The following is a 20,894-nucleotide window of genomic DNA, read 5'->3' on the forward strand; positions in this document are numbered from 1 at the left end:
TTTTTGAATTTTTAGTAGAGACAGGGCTTCACCATGTTGGCCAGGCTGGTCTAGAACTCCTGACGTCAGGTGATCCACCCACCTCGGCCTTCCAAAGTGCTGAAATTACAGGCATGAGTTGCTGTGCCCGGCTATTTTGGAGCTTTAAAATTTGATTGCCCTGCTGGATTTTGAACTTGCATGGGCCCTGTAACTCCTTTGTTTTGGTCAATTTATCCCATTTGGAATGGCTATATTTACTCAATACCTGTACCCCCATTGTATCTAGGAAGTAACTAGCTTGCTTTTGATTTTACAGACTCATAGGCAGAAGGGACTTGCCTTGTCTCAGATGAGACTTTGGACTGTGGACTTTTGGGTTAGTGCTGAAATGCGTTAAGACCTTGGGGGACTGTTGGGAAGGCATGATTGATTTTGAAAAGTGAGGACATGAGATTTGGAGGGGCCAGGGGCAGAATGATATGGTTTTGCTCTGTATTCTCACACAAATGTCATCTTGAATTATACTCCCATAATTCTCATGTGTTATGGGAGGGACCCAGTGGGAAATAATTGGAATCATGGGGGCAGTTTCCCCCATACGGTTCTCATGGTAGTGAATAAGTCTCATGAGATCTAATGATTTTATCAGGGGTTTCTGCTTTTGCATCTTTCTCATCTTCTCTTGCTGCCACCATGTAAGAAGTGCCTTTCACCTCCCACCATGACTCTGAGGCCTCTCCAGCCATCTGGAATTTTAAGTCCAATTAAACCTCTTTGTCTTCCCAGTCTCGGGTATGTCTTTATCAGCAGTGTCAAAATGGACTAATACACAGACTACCTGGATTCTAACCCTAACTGCCATTTAATAGCCATATCAATAGCTGACCTTAAGCAAGATACTTAGCCTCTCTGTAACTCAGTTTTCTCATCTGTAAAACAGGGATAATGTGTACCCACCCCACAGGGTCATTATAAAAAATCAGTCTATAATAGTGACTGTCACACAGTTAGTTTGAAGTGTTAGCCACTGCTATTATTACCATGGAGCTTAGTCTTTGGCTACAAATCAATTTGTTGGGCTTCTTTAAAAGTTTGACCCGCATACATGAACCTAGAGGAAATTTGGAGAGGAAGGGCTGAATTTCTAATTATGTTTCAGTCTTCTGTTTGTTTATTTTAATCTTTAATTTTTTTGAGACAGGATCTTGCTCTGTAACCAAGGCTGGAGTACAGTGGAATGATCTCAGCTCACTGCAGCCTCAACCTCCTGGGTTCAAGCAACCTCCTGTCTCAGTCTCCTGAGTAGCTGAGACTACAGGCCTGTGCCACCATGCCTGGCTAATTTTTTATTTTTGTAGAGACAAATCTTGCTCTGTCACCCAGGCTGGAGTGCAGTGGCATTATCATTGCTTGCTGCAGCCTCAACCTCCTGGGCTCAGATGATCCTCCCACCTTGGTCTCCTGAGTAGCTGGGATAGACTACAGGCATGTACCGTGACCTCCAGCTAATTGTTTGAAAATATGTTTTAGACATGGGGACTCACTATGTTGCCCAGGCTGGCTTCCAACTCCTAGATTCAAGTTACCCTCCCACCTCAGCCTCCCAAAGTGGTAGGATTACAGATGTGAACCACCACGTCCAGAATCACGAGGTCAGGAGATCGAGACCATCCTGACTAACAGGATGAAACCCTGTCTCTACTAAAAATACAAAAAAAATTAGCTGGGCGAGGTAGCGGGCGCCTGTAGTCCCAGCTACTTGGGAGGCTGAGGCAGGAGAATGGTGTGAACCCAGAGGCGGAGCTTGCAGTGAACTGAGATCGTGCCCCTGCACTCCAGCCTGGGCAACAGAACGAGACTCTGTCTCAAAAAAAAAAAAAAAAGAAAGAAAAGAAAAGAAAAAAGCAAATCTGGGCGCAGCTCTCCTCAGCAGGAAACAGAATGATCAGAAAAGTGAAAGTAACATGTGTTGAGACCTTAGCAAACACCAGGTGCCATGCATATCTTACGTATAGTCTTCAAAAACCTTTACATACTATTATTATCTACTTCTTACAAATGAGAAAACAAGCAAAGAGTGATGAACTTGCTAATAAATGGTGGATCTGGCATTTGATCCCAGGAGCTCTGGCTTTAAAACCCACCTGTTTAACCAATAGTGGCAGGGAATTTTTTTTTTTTTTTTTAATTAAACACACCACAGTTTCTATTTCTTAAGTCTAAGGCTCTTTATATTTTTTTGGAAATTCAAATATTATGAATGGCACATAAATCTACTTCCCCACCTTAAGCTCATCCCCTCTGGCCGGTCCAATAGAGTACTTTAGTTTCAAGAAAAATGTATATTTTGAGCTTCCCTGCTAAACTAGGAGTTAAGGAATGCTGACCTTATAGCCCTGGCTGTTGCAGTAGATTTTGCCATGACTGTTGTGGAGTAGGCTATTAGGCAGGGATGGGAAAAATTTGGGATGGTAAGCTGGAAATTACTGGGATATCAATTGCTGGCACTTCTGCGTTTTATGTGTTGTGTTCACTACTACTCAAGGCCCCCAAGCTTTAGTCTATGTTAGGCATTCATTGTCTTCCTTCCTATCTCTTACTATAATGTCTTATCTGTAGGTCCTGATCCTTAGGATAATCTTTCTTTTCTAGTCTTTGTTGTATCCATTTCAGGCCAGGATATTGCTTTTAACTTTCTAGGTTCTCAGGAAAGCAGGGTTCTTCCCTATCTCTATTTTGTCTAGGTTTCCTGCCCTTTAGCATTGCAGTGAAATTTTTAAAATAACAGTTACATGTTTCATCTATTCAGCCAGCACCCAGAGTACTGCTCGCAGAAAAATATTTTGATTTGCTTTTTTTGTGATTGTGTATACTCTAATCTTTTTTACTTGTTAGCTAAAAGTGTCCATATCCATTTTATTTTCAGGGTGAATTTCTCACCCTTGTTTTGTTTTGGCTTTGTATTTGAATTTGTTTCACTCTATTTTTCTCTACTTTTAAGGCTTTAAAAAAATAGGTCCTTCAGCATCTCCTTCACTCTTTTTTTTTTAAACAAATTGAGATGACATTCATAGCATAATATTAATCATTTTATTTTTTGAGGCAAGGTCTCTCTCTGTCACTCAGGCTGGAGTGCAGTGGGGCCATCATAGCTCATTATAACTTCAACCTCCCAGGCTCAAGCAATTCTCCTGCCTCAGCCCTAGAGTAGCTGATACCACAGGCGTGTGCCACTATGTGCTAACTTTTGTATTTTTTGTAGAGACAGGGTTTCGCCACATTGCCCAGGCTGGTCTTGGACTCCTGAGCTCAAGGGATCCGCCTGCCTTGGCCTCCCAAAGTGCTGGGATTGTGGAGGGGAGCCACTGCACCTGGCCATATTAATAATTTTAAAGTATACAATTCAGTGGTGTTTAGAACATTCACAATGTGTACCACCTCTGTCTAGTTTCAAAACATTTTCATTAGCCCAAAAGAAAACCCTTTACCCATTAAGCAGTCACTCCTCATTCTACCCTCTTTTAGCCCCTGGCAACAACCAATCTGCTTTCTATCTTTACAGATTTTTCTATTCTGAATATTATATATAAATGAAACCCATATATGACCTTTATGTCTGATTTATTCTACTTAGCATAATGTTTTCAAGGTACCTCTATGTTGTAGCATGTATCAGTCGTTTGTTCCTTTTTTATGGCTGAATAATATTCTATTATATGCATACGTCATATTGTATTTATTTCTTTCATCCATTTATGGACATGTGATTTGTTTCCATCTTTGGCTTATTGTGAATAGAGTTGCTGTGAATATCCTTGTACATGTATTTGTTTAAGTATCTGTTGTCAATTCTTTGAATATGTACCTTGAAGTACAATTGCTGGGTCATAGGGTAATTCCATGTTTGATTTTTTTGAGAAGCCACCAAACAGTTTTTTAACAATGGTTGCCCCATTTTGTATTCCATCAGCAATGTACAAGAGTTCCAATTTCTCTAACTCCTTAGCAATACTTACTGTTTTCTGTTTTTTTGTTGTTGTTTGGTTTTGGTTTTCTAATTATAGCAATCCTAGTGGGTTTGAAGTGGTATCTCATTGTGGTTTTGACGTACATTTCCCTAATGACTAATGATGTTGAGCATCTTTTTATGTGGTTGTTGCCCACTGGTATATCTTCTTTGAAGAAATATCTATTTAAGTCCTCTGCCCATTTTTAAACTGAGTTGCTTGTATTTTTTTGTTGAGCTGTAAGAATTTTTAAAAATATACCTGATACCAGGCACTTAGCAGATATATGAGTTGCAAATGTCCCATTATTTAGTTGTCTTTTTACTTTCTTGGTAATGTCCTGACATAAAAGTTTTAAATTTGGACACAGTCTATTTTACCTATTTTTTCTGTTATTGCTTGTGCTTTTGGGACCATCTCTAAGAATTCATTGCCAAATCCAAAGTGATAAAAATTTACCTTGATGCTTTCTTCTAAGAGTTTAGTTTTTGTTCCTGCATTTAGGTTGGTTTGTTTTTTTTTTTTTTTTTGAGATGGAGTCTCACTCTGGCTCTGTTGCCCAGGCTGGAGTGCAATGGCATGATCTTGGCTCACTGTAATCTCTCTGCCTCCTGGGTTCAAGCCATTCTCCTCTCTCAGCCTCCCAAGTAGCTGGGATTACAGGCACGCACCAGCATGCCCAGCTAATTTTTGTATTTTTAGTAGAGACAGGGTTTCACCATGTTGGCCAGGCTGGTCTTGAACTCCTGATCTCAGGTGATCCACCTGCCTCGGCCTCCCAAAGTGCTGGGATTTACAGGTGTGGCCCACTACACCCGGTCTTTTTTTTAAATCCATTTTGAGTTACTTTTTGTATGTGGTGTGAGGTAGGGGTCCAGAAAGTGTCATTCTTTTGGATGTGGATATCCAGTTTTCCCAGAACCGTTTTTTGAAAAGATTGCTTCTTCCCCATTGAATGGTCTTGGCACCCTTGTTGAAAATCAATTGTCCATAGATGTATGGGTTTACTTCTGGACTCTAAATTCTATTCCATTGATGTTTATCTCTGTCTTATGCCTGTACCACACACTCTTTTGATTACTGTAGCTATGTAGTAAGTTTTGAAACTGGAAGCTGTGAGTCTTCCAACTTTGTTATTTTTTCAATATTATTTTAGATAATCAGGATCCCTTGCAATTCCATATGAATTTGAGAGGATCAACTTTTCCATTTCTGCAAAAAAAAAAAAAAAAGGCATTGGAATTTTTATAGGAATTGCATTGAATATGCAGATCACTTTGGGTAGCAATGCTGTCTTAATATTAAATATTAAATATTCCAATTTTCAATAGATGAATATGAGATATCTTTTCATTTATTGATGTCTTCTTAACTTTCTTCCAGCAATGTATTGTAGTTTTCAGTGCACAAGACTTTCACCTCCTTAGTTAAATTTATTCCTAGATATTTTATTCTTTTGGATGCCATTATAAATGAGACTGTTTTCTTTTTTTTTTTTTTTTTTGAGACGGAGTCTCGCTGTGTCTCCCAGGCTGGAGTGCAGTGGCGTGATCTCAGCTCACTGCAAGCTCCGCCTCCCGGGTTCATGCCATTCTCCCGCCTCAGCCTCCCGAGTAGCTGAGACTACAGGCGCCCGCCACCACGCCCGGCTAGTTTTTTTTTTGTATTTTTAGTAGAGACGGGGTTTCACCGTGTTAGCCAGGATAGTCTCGATCTCCTGACCTCGTGATCCACCCGCCTTGGCCTCCCAAAGTGCTGGGATTACAGGCTTGAGCCACCGCGCCCGGCCAAGATATCTTTTCATTTATTGATGTCTTCTTAACTTTCTTCCAGCAATGTATTGTAGTTTTCAGTGCACAAGACTTTCACCTCCTTAGTTAAATTTATTCCTAGATATTTTATTCTTTTGGATGCCATTATAAATGAGACTGTTTTCTTAATTTCCTTTTTGAATCATTCTTGCATGTCCAGTATTAATTTGTACTGAAATCTTCTAAGCTTTTCATTAACTTGTCACTTTGTAATTGTTCTTAAGTCATAAATTACCCAACAATATCAAAAATATTTAGTATTTAAGAATATCACCAACTTCTGAGCACAATTCTTTTTTCTCTTTCTTATTACATCAGTACAGTGTCCTCTTTACTTATAGGTATTCAGTAAGCTGTTAATAATTTACCAATTTTTATTCATTATTTATTTTCATGTATTTTTAAATTTTAGAGTCAGGGTCTTTCTCTATCGCCTAGGCCAGAGGGCAGCAGCACAATCATAGCTCATTGCAGACTCAAACTCCTGGGGTCCAGCGAGCCTTCCCCCTCAACTTCCCAGGTAGCTAGGACTACAGGCATGTACCACCATGTCCAGCGAATTTTTAAGTTTTTTGTAGAGATGGAATCTCTGTATGTCACCCAGGCTGGTCTTGAACTCTGGGTCTCAAGTGATCCTCTGCCTCGGCCTCCCAAAGTTCTGGGATTACAGATGTGAGCTACCACGCCCAGCCCTTGATTCATTACTTTAGAAAATGCAAAATCATATCATCTAAATATCTATCCATGCTTGCTTTCTATTCCTATTAGCATTGCCTTAGTCAGGCAGATGCAGTTTCTCCCTATGGGATTTTCAGGTTTTTTAATATTGTCTCTTCTTCCTTCCTAAATCTTAATGGTAATTTGTTTTTGCAGTCTGGATCAAGATCAAGATTGCTGCAGGCTACCTCGACTTCTCTTTGGTTCACCCATGCTGCTCTTAAGGGAGAAAGAGAGAAAGGGTTCAGATTCAGTTATTAAAATACCTCTTCCGTGAAGCTTCCCCTAGACTGATTATTGAAAAGCTAAAGCTAATTACCTCTCTTTTTTATCTCATTTGCATGAAATTGTAATCTCTCCAGCATCGTATCTAATTATGTACTCACTCTTGCCTTAATTAAACTGTATTTAAAATCACAGAATTAGAAGTTGGAGGGGACGTTAGGAATATAATGCAGACTCCTGGTTAAATGTGGTCGAATGAGCACATTCATTACCGCTGATGCCTAGCCAAAGTCTTCTAAAATGCCAATATATTCAAAATGCATAAACCCACAAGGACAAAGAAACTGGGTAAGAAGATGACAGTGACTACACTTTAAGAGCTGTAAAGCAGATGGAAAGGTGGAAACTGACCTAGCAGAGTCATTAACCCATTAAACTACGAATGAAAGAAACTCAGAGCAAGCCAATTCCCAGAACTGCAGAAAAGCTTGGGTATTCGAGGTGCTAGGTATCTCTGAAACAGGAAAAGTGACTGAAAAAAAAAAAAAGAAAAAAGCCATAGATGAGGGCAGGGATGCTTTACAGAAAATGGGACTTAAACGAAAGCCAGTATTAGACAGTGACAACCCAGCTCACTCCTCCAACTCAACTCTGAGAATGCCGCAACCAAGCTTACCCTCTTCAACCCACAGGAAGCAGGGAAAACCTTCCAAGCTTAATAAGATCATTCTACACTGATCAGTCCAGCCTCCTACTCTGCCTCACCTCTGGCATTGGTCTCACTGTTCTTTTTTTAGTTTAATTTATTGTGGTAAGAACACTGAACATGAAATCTACCCTGTTAACACACTGTTACGTGTACAATATGTTTTTGTTGTCTATAGGCACATTGTCATGCTGCAGATCTCCAGAGCTTATTCATCTTGTTTAACTGATACTTTATGCCTGTGATTGGTCACTGTCCTATAAAGGATCACCTTCAGACAATAAAGGAATTTCTCCAGCATGAAGGACAGAATGAACAAAATGGAACTCAGAGGAAATCAAAGCAATGGAGTTGGCAGGAAAATGTGTTTAAAAAATACCTACTGTTTGTTCTCGTTGCTAGGAAAAGATACCATATCTCCCTTCTCCCCAAAGAAAGGAGGCTTTAAAAAGGAGTACTGAGAAGAAAAGAAACCCTTATAAGTGGAAAATGCTATAGTAAAAAAAAAAAATATTCAACAGAAGGGAAGGAAAATAAGACAAGGAAAATAAAGTGGTTTCTGAGGACTGAAGCCACATAGTTTATTGTTTAAATTTACAAGACATTACTCTTTCAGTCTCTTCACAAATAAAACTTTATTATAAAAAGGACCTCTTTCATGAGGCAATAAAAGAAGCAAATAACCTTGTTTATTCTGGGATTTATTTCCCCCAGAACCTGTTAAAATAAACATCAAACTGTCCAATTTACCAATAGACATTATCAAGTGACAGTTTACTTTTTTTTTTTTTTTTGAGACAGGGTCTCGTTCTGTTGCCCAGGCAGGAGTGCAGTGGCATGATCATAGTTCACTGCAGCCTCCAACTCCTGGACTCAAGTGATCCTCCCTCCTCAGTCTCCTGAGTAGCTGGGACTACAGGCATGCATCACCATGCTCAGCTAAATTTTTTATTTTTTGGTAGAGACAGGGGTCTCACTATGTAACCCAGGCTAGTCTCAGATGCCTGGGCTCAAGTGATCCTCCCTCAGCAGTACCTCAAAGTGCTGGGATTACAGGCATGAGCCACCAAGACTGGCACCAACACTCTTTGAATCCGTCACCTCAAAATCCTTGCTGTGTCCACCAACTCTAAACTATTATCCTTATGCAATTCTGATCAAGCCCTAGCATTGAAAGACCCGACTTAAACCAGACTTCAAAACTTCATAAATATGTCAACTTTTCCCTGCCCCTTCTGAGAGGCTACTAAGGCTCTGTCAAGTTAGTGTTCTTCCTTACTGCCATAGGAATAAAGTTGTCTTTGTTTAATCAGTGGGTTGTTTTAGTGATATTTTGGTGGAGCCAAAAGTATTACCTTTCAAAAATTAGTACAAAAAGACATAATGGGAGATAGAAGAAAAAAGAAAAGCAAGTTAAAAGATCAGAGATCTAACATCTGAATAATATAATAGAAATTTCAACAGGAGAAAGAGAAAATATTGGGAAGAAAAATACTAAAAGAAATAATTTGAGAAAATTTCCCAGAGCTGAAGGCCATAAATTTCTAGAATACAGGGCATGATGAAATCAAAGGAGACCCACACGAAGGTTAAAATCATTGTACAATTTCAGAAATGTTGAGACATTATAGAAAGTTGAGGGAAACTACTTGGTTGCCTGCAGATTAAGATTATTGCCACCAGATGGCAAGAATTCCTCAAAGGCTCTAAGACTGAGATTTTTGTTTCATTTTCTTCTTCACATCTTTCCAACGCATTAGAAAGAGAATTCTCATTTGGCTTCTCTCCATCTAGTCTGGCTCCATCAGAGATCTGACTGTTTTCTTCCTAAATGACTCTGCTAGAAGGTCACTATATAATCAGCCTGGAGGAGTAAGTACATTCTCTTTGAGGAATTGACTCATGTGGCTTTGAGGTTAAAAGAAAGACTTTTAAGAGAATGGACTCTGGACTACAGTTGTCTATTGTGAACAGAAGGACTTCTGTCATGCAGGGATTCCACAAAGCATTCGTTCATTCATTCATTCATTCATTCTTCCAACAAGTTTTACTGATGCTGACTATATGCTGGGTACTGTGTTAGGCACTAGGAATAAAACTTCAGTAAAAGAAAATCAGACATGGACTTTGTCTTCATGGAGATTAAATTCTGAGGAGAGAAACATTCCATAAACGTGTATATATATACGTTTTTAGTAGAGACAGGGTTTCACCATGTTGGCCAGGCTGGTGTTGAACTCCTGACCTCAGGTGATCTGCCCGCCTGAGGGCATTTACATATATAAACAAATGTATGTAAACATTATACATTTACATATATAAACAAATGTGTGTAACTATATACATACATATATGTTTAAATAAATTGTGATGAGTGCTATGATGAGCTAGGGATGTGGAGAAAAAGAGGCCTATTAGGTATCTGAGGAATCTGATGGATTCCTGTAAGAGTGGAAGTAAGCAGGTCAGCTAGGAAGCTATTGCAGTTTTCTAAGAGGGAGATAAGGATGACTTGGATCAGGGTGATGCCAGAGGAAAGAGAAGTAGATGAATTCAAGAGAAGTTGGAGGTAGAATTGACAGGATGTAGTCATTAGATCTGAGAAGTTAGAAAGCAGATGCATTAAAGATGACTCCCAAGTCTCTGGATGAAGCAAGTGGCTGGGTTGATGGAGTTGCCATTTTTTGAGGTGGAGAAAGCCTGGGGAGGAAGAAGTTTTGGAGGAGGGGATGGTGGATAGACTCAAGAGTTCAGGGGCCTGGCGCTATAGCTCACACCTGTAATATCCCAGCACCTTGGGAGGCCAAGGTGGGCGGATCACCTGAGGTCAGGAGTTCAACACCAGCCTGGCCAACATGGTGAAACCCTGTCTCTACTAAAAATACAAAAAAGTAGCCGGGCATGGTGGCACGCACCTGTGGTCCCAGCTACTTGGGAGGCTGAGGTAGGAGAATTGCTTGAACCCAGGAGGCAGAGGTTTCAGTGAGCTGAGGTCACACCACTGCACTCCAACCTGGGTGATACAGTGAGACTCTGTCTCAAAAAAAAAAAAAAAAAAAGAGTTCAGGGTGGAATGTTAATTACATTGGCCTTTTGTTTGGATACCACTGGTCCAGGCTAGAATGGATTTTGCTCTGATCTACTGTGTAATACAATGACTTGGCCTGGTTTATTTGGTTTAAATTGGCTCACAGTTATCGTTCATTAAGTTAAAAATTGTTGTTAACACAGTGGCCCTACAGAGCAATAGGAAAATCAACTTACATTTGTACTATCTTTTCTGATGTGGGCATTTGAGAGTTAAAGAGAACTGTCCAGGCTCACGCCTGTAATCCTAGCACTTTGGGAGGCCAAGGTGGAGGGATTGCTCGAGGCCAGGAGTTTGAGAACAGCCTGAGTATCACAGGGAGACCCCATCTCTACAAAATATTATAAAATTAGCCAGGTGTGATGGCACACACCTGTGGTCCCAGCTACTCAGGAGGCTGGGAGGTGGGAGGATTGCTCAAGCCCTAGAGGTGGAGGCTACAGTGAGCCATGTTTGCACCACTACACTCCAGCCTGGGCTACAGTGATACCCTGTCTCTAGAAAAAAAAAAAAAAAGGAGTGGGCCACAGCATCTTCTACATTTTTTGTTGCATTTGTTTGCACTCTATTCATAAGGGGCACACAGTCTTGAGGATAAGAAGCTTCTGGAAAATGCAAGCCCAGTTGTTTTGGTAGATCCTTCTGAATGATTATGCACAGGTAAGATCCTGAGTGTGATAGTGAGGTGGCAGAGAGGAAAACTTCTTCCAGTGACTCTGAAGATAGAGAACATATTTGTCCTATTTTATCCCCGATATAGTGCTTAATAACGTATTTACACAGTAAGTGTTGAATGAAGCTGCTCCACCGGGGTTGTTTTCAGTCTCCAGACCTGAGTTGAACTCTCTGGAGGATTTGAAACCCCTCTTCCCAAAGAGCTGATACATAATTAGCTGTGTGCTGGGACGAGGTGCATCTCTGGACTCACCAGGGCTTAGGACCTCATTTCTGGGGTACTAGGAAAAAGACACTTGCCCTTCCTTCTTCCTATACCCCCTTCCATGGAGGTCTTTTGCCACCATCAACACAGTATTAAGGCAGAATTTAAAACCAACTTAGCCCTCAACATTGATGTTTTCATTTGTAACCTCAAGGTGGAACAGTTGGTTATGTACTGTGCCCATAATCAGCAGTTACCTCAGTCTTTTTCTTTGATTTATGCTTTGCCTTCTCTTTGTGCCTTACCCTTTTGTTTAGACTATATGCTATTTTGAGGTCAAGAATTGTGTCTTTTTAAACTTCATATTTCCATACGATTTATTTTTGACTCTTTTTTTGTAATAAAAAGTGTATATTTTGAGTAGTATATACATAAACACAGTGAAACGATTACTACAGTCAAGCAAATTAACATATCCATCTCACAGTTACCTTTGTGTGGGTGTGTGTGTTACGTATGTGTATTGTGACAGCACTTGAAATCTTCTATCAATTTAGAACAGTTCGTTATAGCACTGACAAGGGGAAGGAATGGCCTGGGAGAGCTTTAGCTCCCCGCCACCAATTTTTATAAACCCCACAACCCCCTTCCAGAATCATAATGAATACATAAACAAAAATTTATAATTATTGATAAAAGCATATTTTTGGTTGGGCGCAGTGGCTCACGCCTGTAATCTCAGCACTTTGGGAGGCAGATGTGGGTGGATCATTTGAGGCCAGGATTTTGAGACCAGCCTGGCCAACATGGCAAAACCCCGTCTCTACTAAAAATACAACAAACAAACAAAAAACCCCACAGGTGTGGTGGTGTGCATCTGTGGGCCCAGGTACTCTGGAGGCTGAGGCAGGAAAATCACTTGAACCTGGGAGGCCTCAGAGGCTGCAGTGAGCTAAGATTGCGCCGCTGCCCTCCAGCCTGGGCGACAGAGTGAGACCCTGTCTCAAAAAAAAAAGCATATTTAGAACACACATTATTTACTATGCAGAAGTAGCCTTGAGACAAGTCCTCTAGCTTCCCCTTCCCTCCAGATTGCTACTCCTAGTTTCCCTTGTGAGAATCTACCACTCCCACTGCTCAAGAAAGTGTTAACAAACTGCTGTTAAGGAACAGGAGCCAATGCCTGGCGAAGGCTGCAGCATTCCTCTGAAAGCGGAGGTTATGTTGTTTTTGTGCTGGTGGCCTGTTCTCTAGATTTGCAGAAGACTCACCCTTAAATAACTTGGGGTTCTTGTTTTCCTGATCCAAAGCTTTTAATTCAACAAATTATTTGGGATAATGATGTGTCTGAAGCCCTCTGAAAAGTTCCCTTTGAACTTTTATCTGAAATGATAAGAAAAAAGTCAGGCTGCACCTGGAATCCAGACTTTGTTTCAAGTTCTTTCAAAACAATGCAGATACGGCATATTTAAACAAACTACAATTCTGGGAAGCTTTTTAAGTGGAAAGTTTTGGTTTTGAGCTTTTGGAGAGGGTAGTTTGGAAACATCATATCACATTTAAGCCTCAATCTAAATAATAAAATGTGTAAAATAGTTTTCCTATATATTATTTTCCCCAGTTCAAAAGATTTTGTCTTAGTCCCAGCTTTTTTCATAAAAATTATAATTGTTTGATAGTATAGTCAGCTAAAAAACCAAAATTTGAGGTTTAAACATTCAAAAGGAGGTGGTAAAATTGTCATTATTTGCAAATGACATTACAATATATACCTGGGAAGCCTAAGGGAATCAACTTAAAAGTTATTAGAAGGAGGCCAGGCGCGGTGGCTCACACTTGTAATCCCAACCCTTTGGGAAGCCGAGGCGGGGTGATCACGAGGTCAGGAGATTGAGACCATCCTGGCTAACACAGTGAAACCCTGTCTCTACTAAAAATACAAAAAAAAAAAAAACAAAAAAAGATCCGGAGGTTGGTGGCAGGCACCTGTAATCCCAGCTACTCGGGAGGCTGAGGCAGGAGAATCGCTCGAACCCAGGAGGCAGAGGTTACAGTGAGCCGAGATCGCACCACTGCACTCCAGCCTGGATGACAGAGTAAGACTTCATCTCTATTTAGAAAAAAAAAGAAGAAGAAGAAGAAGTAATAGGAGCATTCACTAAGGCAGTCATTGCAAACAATACATAAAAATTAATAGTATTCTTATATTCCAACCAAAACCAGTTCAAAAATATCACAAGTAAACTTTTTTTGATCACAAATCAAAACAACAACCAACCCTAACAGGAAGTAAGCAGGACCTAGATGAATAAAAACATGAAACTTAATAGAGGACAGAAGTGGATTGATCTCATGTCAAATTGTAATCCCCAGAGTTGGAGGAGGGACCTGGTGGGAGGTGATTGGGTCGTGGGGATGGGCGTCACCCTTGCTGTTCTTGTGATAGTGAATGAGTTTTCATGAGATCTGGTTGTTTAAAAGTGTGTAGCACCAAAAGCAATTACAACAAAAGCCAAAATTGACAAACGAGGTCTAATTAAGCTAAAGCACTTATGCACAGCAAAAGAAACTATCATCAGAGTAAACTGGCAACCTACAGAATGGGAGAAAATTTTTGCAATCTACTCATCTGACAAAGGTCTAATATCCAGAATCTACACAAGAAAACACAACCCATCAAAAAGTGGGTAAAGGATATGAACAGACACTTCTCAAAAGAAGATGGCCAACAAACATATGAGAAAAAAACTCATCATCACTAGTCGTTAGAGAAATGCAAATCAAAATCACAATGAGATACCATCTCATGCCAGTTAGAATGGTGATCACTAAAAAGTCAGGAAACAACAGTTGCTCACGAGGCTGTGGAGATATAGGAATGCTTTTACACCATTGGTGGGCGTGTAAATTAGTTCAACCATTGTGGAAGACAGTGTGGCGATTCCTCAAGGATCTAGAACCAGAAATACCATTTGGCCCAGCTATCCCATTAATGAGCACATACTTAAAGGATTATAAATCATTCTACTGTAAAGACACATGCACACATATGTTTACTGCAGCACTATTTACAATAGCAAAATCTTGGAACCAATCCAAATGCCCATCAATGATAGACTGCATAAAGAAAATGTGGCACATATACACCATGGAATACAATGCAACCATAAAAAAGAATGAGTTCATGTCCTTTGCAGGGACATGGATGAAGCTGGAAGCCATCATTCTCAGCAAATGAACACAGGAACAGAAAACCAAACACTGCATGTTCTCACTCAAGGCAAAAACCAATTGAAAGACTTTTATTGTTCCTTTATTCCCTATCTAAGACAATGCTACTCTGTCTCACTCTGTCACTAAGTGATTGTTTCAAGGAAGGGGGAGATGGGTTCTGATCTCTCTTAACACTTCCACCAGCAAATACTGTGTGCATTTGGTCATATTGGTCGTATTGCATCATAACTCTCTTAACCTCATGTAAGGCAATTTCAGTAGTGATATCTACACACAATTTTATTTCTTCAGTGGAACCACTAAGGAGCTAAGCACTAAGTTCGTCTCAGCTTTCTTTTCTTTTTTTTTTTTTGAGACAGAGTCTCACTGTGTCACCCAGGCCAGAGTGCAATGGCATAATCTCGGCTCACTGCAACCTCTACCTCCCAAGTTCAAGGGATTCTCCTTCCTCAGTCTCCTGAGTAGCTGAGATTACATGTGTGCACCACCACACTCAGCTATTTTTTGTATTCTTAGTAGGGGTGGGGTTTTGCCATGTTGGCCAGGCTGGTCTCAAATTCCTGACCTCAAGTGATCCGCCCGTCTTTGCCTCCCAAAGTGCTGGGGTTACAGGTGTGAGCCACTGTGCCTGGCCTCCATCTCAGTTTTCTAACAGAATCATTAAATAGCAAGTAAGCATTAACGAAGAGGAGTGTGACTTCTTACATGTGTTCTGTAAACATTGCATGTACTCTTTCCATATTGTAATACAGACACACACACGGAGTTTGGGAAGGATCACACAAATCCTATCAAAAATTTCTTAATCATCATTATTTGTTAGCTCCATTGTCCTACTAAAAGAAAATGACAACAAATCATTACATGGTAGTAACAGAGAATTTGCCTCGGGTTTCCCATAACAATCTCCTCAAAAATTTAAAATATAGTTTTAAAAAATATATAGTAGCCGGGCGTGGTGGCTCACGCCTGTAATCCCAGCACTTTGGGAGGCCCGAGGCAGGTGGATCACGAGGTCAGGAGATTGAGACCATCCTGGCTAACACGGTGAAACCCCGTCTCCACTAAAAATACAAAAAAATTAGCCGGGCGTGGTAGCGACACCTGTAGTCCCAGCTACTCGGGAGGCTGAGGCAGGAGAATGGCATGAACCCGGGAAGCGGAGCTTGCAGTGAGCCGAGATCGCGTCACTGCACTCCAGGCTGGGCATAGAGCAAGACTCTGTCTCAAAAAAAAAAAAAAAAAAAAAAAAAATATATATATATATATATATATATATGTTAAAGAGCAAATAACACAAAATGACCCATAATCTCACCACCCACATAAACTCATTGACATTAAAAAAAAAATAAAGTAATATATTAATGGAAATTCAAATATTCCAATAGCTTTTTAGGAAAAAAAAAGGACACTACATTTAACGCATTGGTATACGATGTGACCCAATTTTAGAGAATGTGTGTGTTTGTGGAAAATGCATCTTTAGAATTGATGCATTATGTTATTTCTTTCCAGACATTTTTCTTTGTGTATTTTTAATATAGTTGATATATACATATGTAAAATGTATATACTGTTTTGCCCTTTTTCACTTAATATTATCATATAAACATTACATTAGTGCTTTTTAAAATTAATGATTATCTTTTTAATGTAACTTATTTAATTAAATAAGATTTAAATATTACATTATAATTAGCTTAGCCATTTTCTTAGTTGTTTCCAGAGTTTGCTCTTATAATTAATATTTTTTCCCAAGTCAAACTGTATCTAGCTTTATTAAAGATACTCTTCATAAACAATTATGATATTTCAGGCAAGACATGGGCAGACAATTGTTAACAGTGTACAACAACATTCCAACTTCCTCCTTCAGTGGACCATCAAAATTAGAAAGCCACTATAAAAACCAATGAAATCTGACTAAAACACCAAAAGCAATGGCAACAAAAGCCAAAATAGACAAATGGGATCTAATTAAACTAAAGAGCTTCTGCATGGCAAAACAAACTACCATCAGAGTGAACAGGCAACCTACAGAATGGGAGAAAATTTTTGCAATCTACCCATCTGACAAAGGGCTAATATCCAGAATGTACAAAGAACTTAAACAAATTTACAAGAAAAAAACAAATCAAAAAGTGGGCAAAGGATATGAACAGACACTTCTCAAAAGAAGACATTTATGCAGCCAACAGACACATGGAAAAATGCCAACCATCAAATTCTCCTTCTCTCCAGAAACCAACTGGGTGTCCAACAATTCAACTCAATTCAATTCAGTTATGATACTAGCTACATGGTGTTAGTATCAGATGGCACAAGTGAAAGGGCCCGGTCCCACAAGACTGCCCACAAGATTTCAGATGCCAATCACAAGTCTGAGCCTCCCATACTTCTGCCTTAATGGCTATAAACTGGGGGTTTCCACAACCCTCTCCTCAGTTTCAATAATTTGCTAGAATGGCTTGTAGAACTCAGGAAATCATTATAGCGACATTTAGCAGTTTATTTATAAAGGATATTATAAAGGATACAGATGAACAGGCAGAGGACAAGGTGTGAAACAGGGGAGATGTGCAGAGCTCCAGTGCCCTCCCTGGGCACCCCACCCTCTTGGTATAACTGTAGCAGGTCCATTGCCCCATGTGCACAGCAAGTCAGTAGGCAGAGACACCAGGGCGCAGCAGAGAAAGAAGTTTAATTGTAGGGTCTCCGAACTAGGAGATGGGAGGAAACCTCAACTCCGTCTCCCCAAGTAATCTGGGGCTAGAGATTTTGTGGGCTTTTTTTTTTTTTTTTTTCTTTTGCGATAGAGTTTTGCTTGTGTTGCCCAGGCTGGAGTTCAATGACGCCTTCTTGGTTCATTCCAACCTCTCCCTCCCAGGTTCAAGTGATTCTCCCGCCTCAGCCTCCAGAGTAGCTGGGATTACAGACTCCCGCCATCATGCCCAGCTAATTTTTGTATTTTTAGTAGAGACAGGGGTTTCACCATGTTGGCCAGGCTGGTCTCGAACTCCTGACTTCAGGTGATCCACTCTCCTGGACCTCCTAAAGTTTACAGGCATGAGCAACTGCGCCTGGCCTGGGGCTAGAGAGTTTAAGGGTTTTGGAGTGGGGTGAAGTGTGAAGATCACTGATTGGTTGAAGAGTGCAGGGAAAAGTCTTAGGACAGAAAGATGAAGAAGCTGTATTCTCATGCTGATTCCATTTCTCTGTGGGGGTCTTCAAACTGGTTGGTGTCAGCTGTTTCACTGAAGTTTGGGATCTGAAAACATCTTAAGCAACCTTTAAACAAAAGCCATAAGATTCTAATGGCGGTGATCCTGTCTATAGGAATAATGGGGGTGCAAATGGACAGTATCTAGTGCTATTGACTTTCAGCAACAAGGAAGTGAGCCAAAGCGCAACCTGATTAAGGCTTAATTATAATGAAATTTCTGCACAGAACTCAGCATGAAATCCTTGTCAACCCCTGTGGGGATGGCTTCATCAGCTGCTCGATGTGTTTGCCAACTCAGAAGCTCTCTGAAGCCCTTTGTTTAGGGTTTTTATGGAGCTTCTATTACGTAGGCGTGATTGCTTAAACCACGGGCCATTGGTGATTTACTCAATCCAGCCTTTCTCTCCCTCCCTCAGGGGTGAGTAGGGCTGAAAGTTCCAATCCTCTATAATCACATGTTTGGTTCCTCTGGCAACCAGCGCCCATCCTGAAGCTATCTATGGGCTTCCAGCCACCAGTCATCTAATTAACATAATTCATGTACACTTGAAAAGAGCTTGTTGTAAATAACAAAAGATGCTCCTGTCACCTCGATTGCTCAGAAAATTCAAAGAGTTTTAGAAGCTCTGTGCCTGGAACCAGGGATAAAAACCAGCCATTTTAACAGAAGATGCTCCTGTCACTCCTATCACTCGGGAAGTTACAAGAATTTTAGATTCTCTGTACCAGAAACTGGGGCTGAAGACCCAATAGGTATTTCTTATGATATCACAGTATCACAGTCCTTATCAGGCTGCCAGTGGAAAAGAGGTAGAAAGTTATCCAAAAGTCACATTTTCACGTAGGAGAGAAAAGGTTTGGCTAACACGGCACCCACAAGCTTCTTTATCAACAAAGTAACTCATCATTGAAACCTGTATGCTCTATTTATATTTTCAGTATACATTAGTTGGCCAAAACATAGGTATAAAAGTAAGGATAGCAACCAAAGGAGAAATCACTTCTGTACCAGAGAAGTTTAAATGGATATGCCTGGCAACCTACTGTAAACCAAAAATAAAATTATAAGCCTCCTCAACCATCTGAATGGACCCCTCTTCTTGGCCAAGGGCATTCCAAAGTTGACCTGAAAATTCCAGCCATAATGGGAAGTGGGTGTTGGACATGCCTCATTCTACCCTCCTCCCTTTTGGAATTACTGATAAAACAGACTCTTTAAGTCTGATAAGAAACATTTACAATCTATTCTCTCTGAAGCCTGCTACCTGGAGGCTTCACCTACATGATAAAGCCTTGGTCTGCACAACCCCTTATCTTAACGCAGATATTTCTTTCTATTGATTCTAAGTCTTTAGACAATAACTAAACTCTTTCAGAGAAAGAAAATAAATAATTCAACAATATTAGAAATGAAGTGAATGAATTCCTAATTTCAAGGGACCCATTGAGAACCCAGCATAGCAGGCAAAATAAAGATATACACCAAAGCACATTATTATAAAATGTCAGAACATTGGAGACAGAAAGAAGCTAATAGAGAGGAAAATAAAATCACGGGAAAGGGTAAAGAATCGGAATGACTTCTCAATAGCCGCTCTGGTAGTAGAAGTCAATAAAGAAATGTTTTTTAAAACAAAAATGTTTTTAAGTTCCCTTTTATTTAGGTTGAAATAAGCTGTACAAAATTGATATTTCTGACCAAAAATAACAGCCATATTTTCTATCATATTTATAGATAAACCACAAAACATTTATTGTAGTCAGTTTTTCAGGTTTTGATTTTAATCTAGATAAGGAAGTAGACATAGTTATGAAAAAAGAAGAGACCAGACACATCAGCTGTCTGTAACCAGTGCTTCTGATTCTGTCTTGACCATGAAACTAAAGTGTTCCACATACACCTGATGAAAAGCTTATGACACAGGAAAACATCAGCTCGACAAAGGAATGCAAACAGCAACAAGCAGAAGGAGAACAATGATGCCAGGCTCTTCCATTCAAACTTGTTAATTTAGGGTCACTTGATAAAGATCAGACCTACAATGCCACCCTTGTTGGGTGAACTCACTGCTTCTCTCACTCTCTGGTAATTCCCATAACTGTGCGTTAAAGGGTTTTTTTGTTTTTTTGTTTTTGTTTTTGTTTTGTTTTGTTTTGTTTTGTTTTTGAGACAGAGCCTCGCTCTGTCGCAAGGCTGGAGTGCATTGGTACGATCTTGGCTCGCTGCAGACTCTGTCTCCCAGGTTCACTGATTCTCCAGCCTCAGCCTCCTGAGTAGCTGGGACTACAGGCATGTGCTACCACGCCCAGCTAATTTTTGTATTTTTAGCAGAGACTGCGTTTCACCATGTTGGCCAGGATGGTCTCAATCTCTTGACCTTGTGATCGACCTGCCTCGGTCTCCCAAAGTGCTGGGATTACAGGTGTGAGCCACCGCGCCCGGCCATGTGAAGGGTTTTTAACAGTGTACTGAAAGGTCCTACTAGTGAAAGGTGTGTTGTAAGATTCACTGTGACATTTTATGAAACGTATTCATTCCTCCTATACCTACCCAAAATTTATTCCTTCAAAGTACTGATAACTAACGTAACTTCAAAGTACTGGATCCACAGTGATACTAAATGCTGTATCTGAAATGATTTTAAAACAATTCTACCTGCCTGGGCAACAGGGCAAAATCCCATGTCTACAAAATATACAAAAATTAGCCAGGAACGGTGGCACGTGCCTGTAGTCCCAGCTACTCAGGAGGTTGAGGAGGAAGAATCACTTGAGCCTGGGAGATTGAGGCTGCAGTGAGCCCTGACTGTGCCATCTCAAAAAAAAAAAAAAAAAAAAAAGGGATTCCAGAGTGCCAGCACCAGAGAGTATGCAGAAATGGAATTCCACGCTTGTACATCTTTCAAATTTTTCCTCCAAATATCAAGAGTTTGGGACCAGCCTGGCCAACATAGTGAAACTGCATCTCTACTAAAAATACAAAAAACTAGCTGGGCATGGTGGTGCGTGCCTGTAATC

General features: G+C 40.2%; 1 long non-coding RNA gene across 20 annotated transcripts in view; it reads left to right on the top strand.

Annotated features, from left to right (window-relative positions):
- The window catches only part of LOC102137145 (uncharacterized), a 57,633-nt gene that overhangs the window by 19,653 nt on the left and 17,086 nt on the right, over window positions 1-20,894 (top strand). For 2 of the 20 annotated variants that reach the window (XR_012414957.1, XR_012414950.1), the window contains exon 5: window positions 7,627-8,754. The exons of 17 other annotated variants lie outside the window; for them this stretch is intronic. This is a non-coding gene — a long non-coding RNA (uncharacterized lncRNA). Of the gene's footprint in view, window positions 1-7,626; window positions 9,321-20,894 lie in introns of those variants that run through there. One more of the 20 variants, XR_012414940.1, reaches the window with a different exon arrangement.

This window comes from Macaca fascicularis, chromosome 7 (assembly GCF_037993035.2).
Source record: "Macaca fascicularis isolate 582-1 chromosome 7, T2T-MFA8v1.1".
Lineage (NCBI taxonomy): Eukaryota > Metazoa > Chordata > Mammalia > Primates > Cercopithecidae > Macaca > Macaca fascicularis.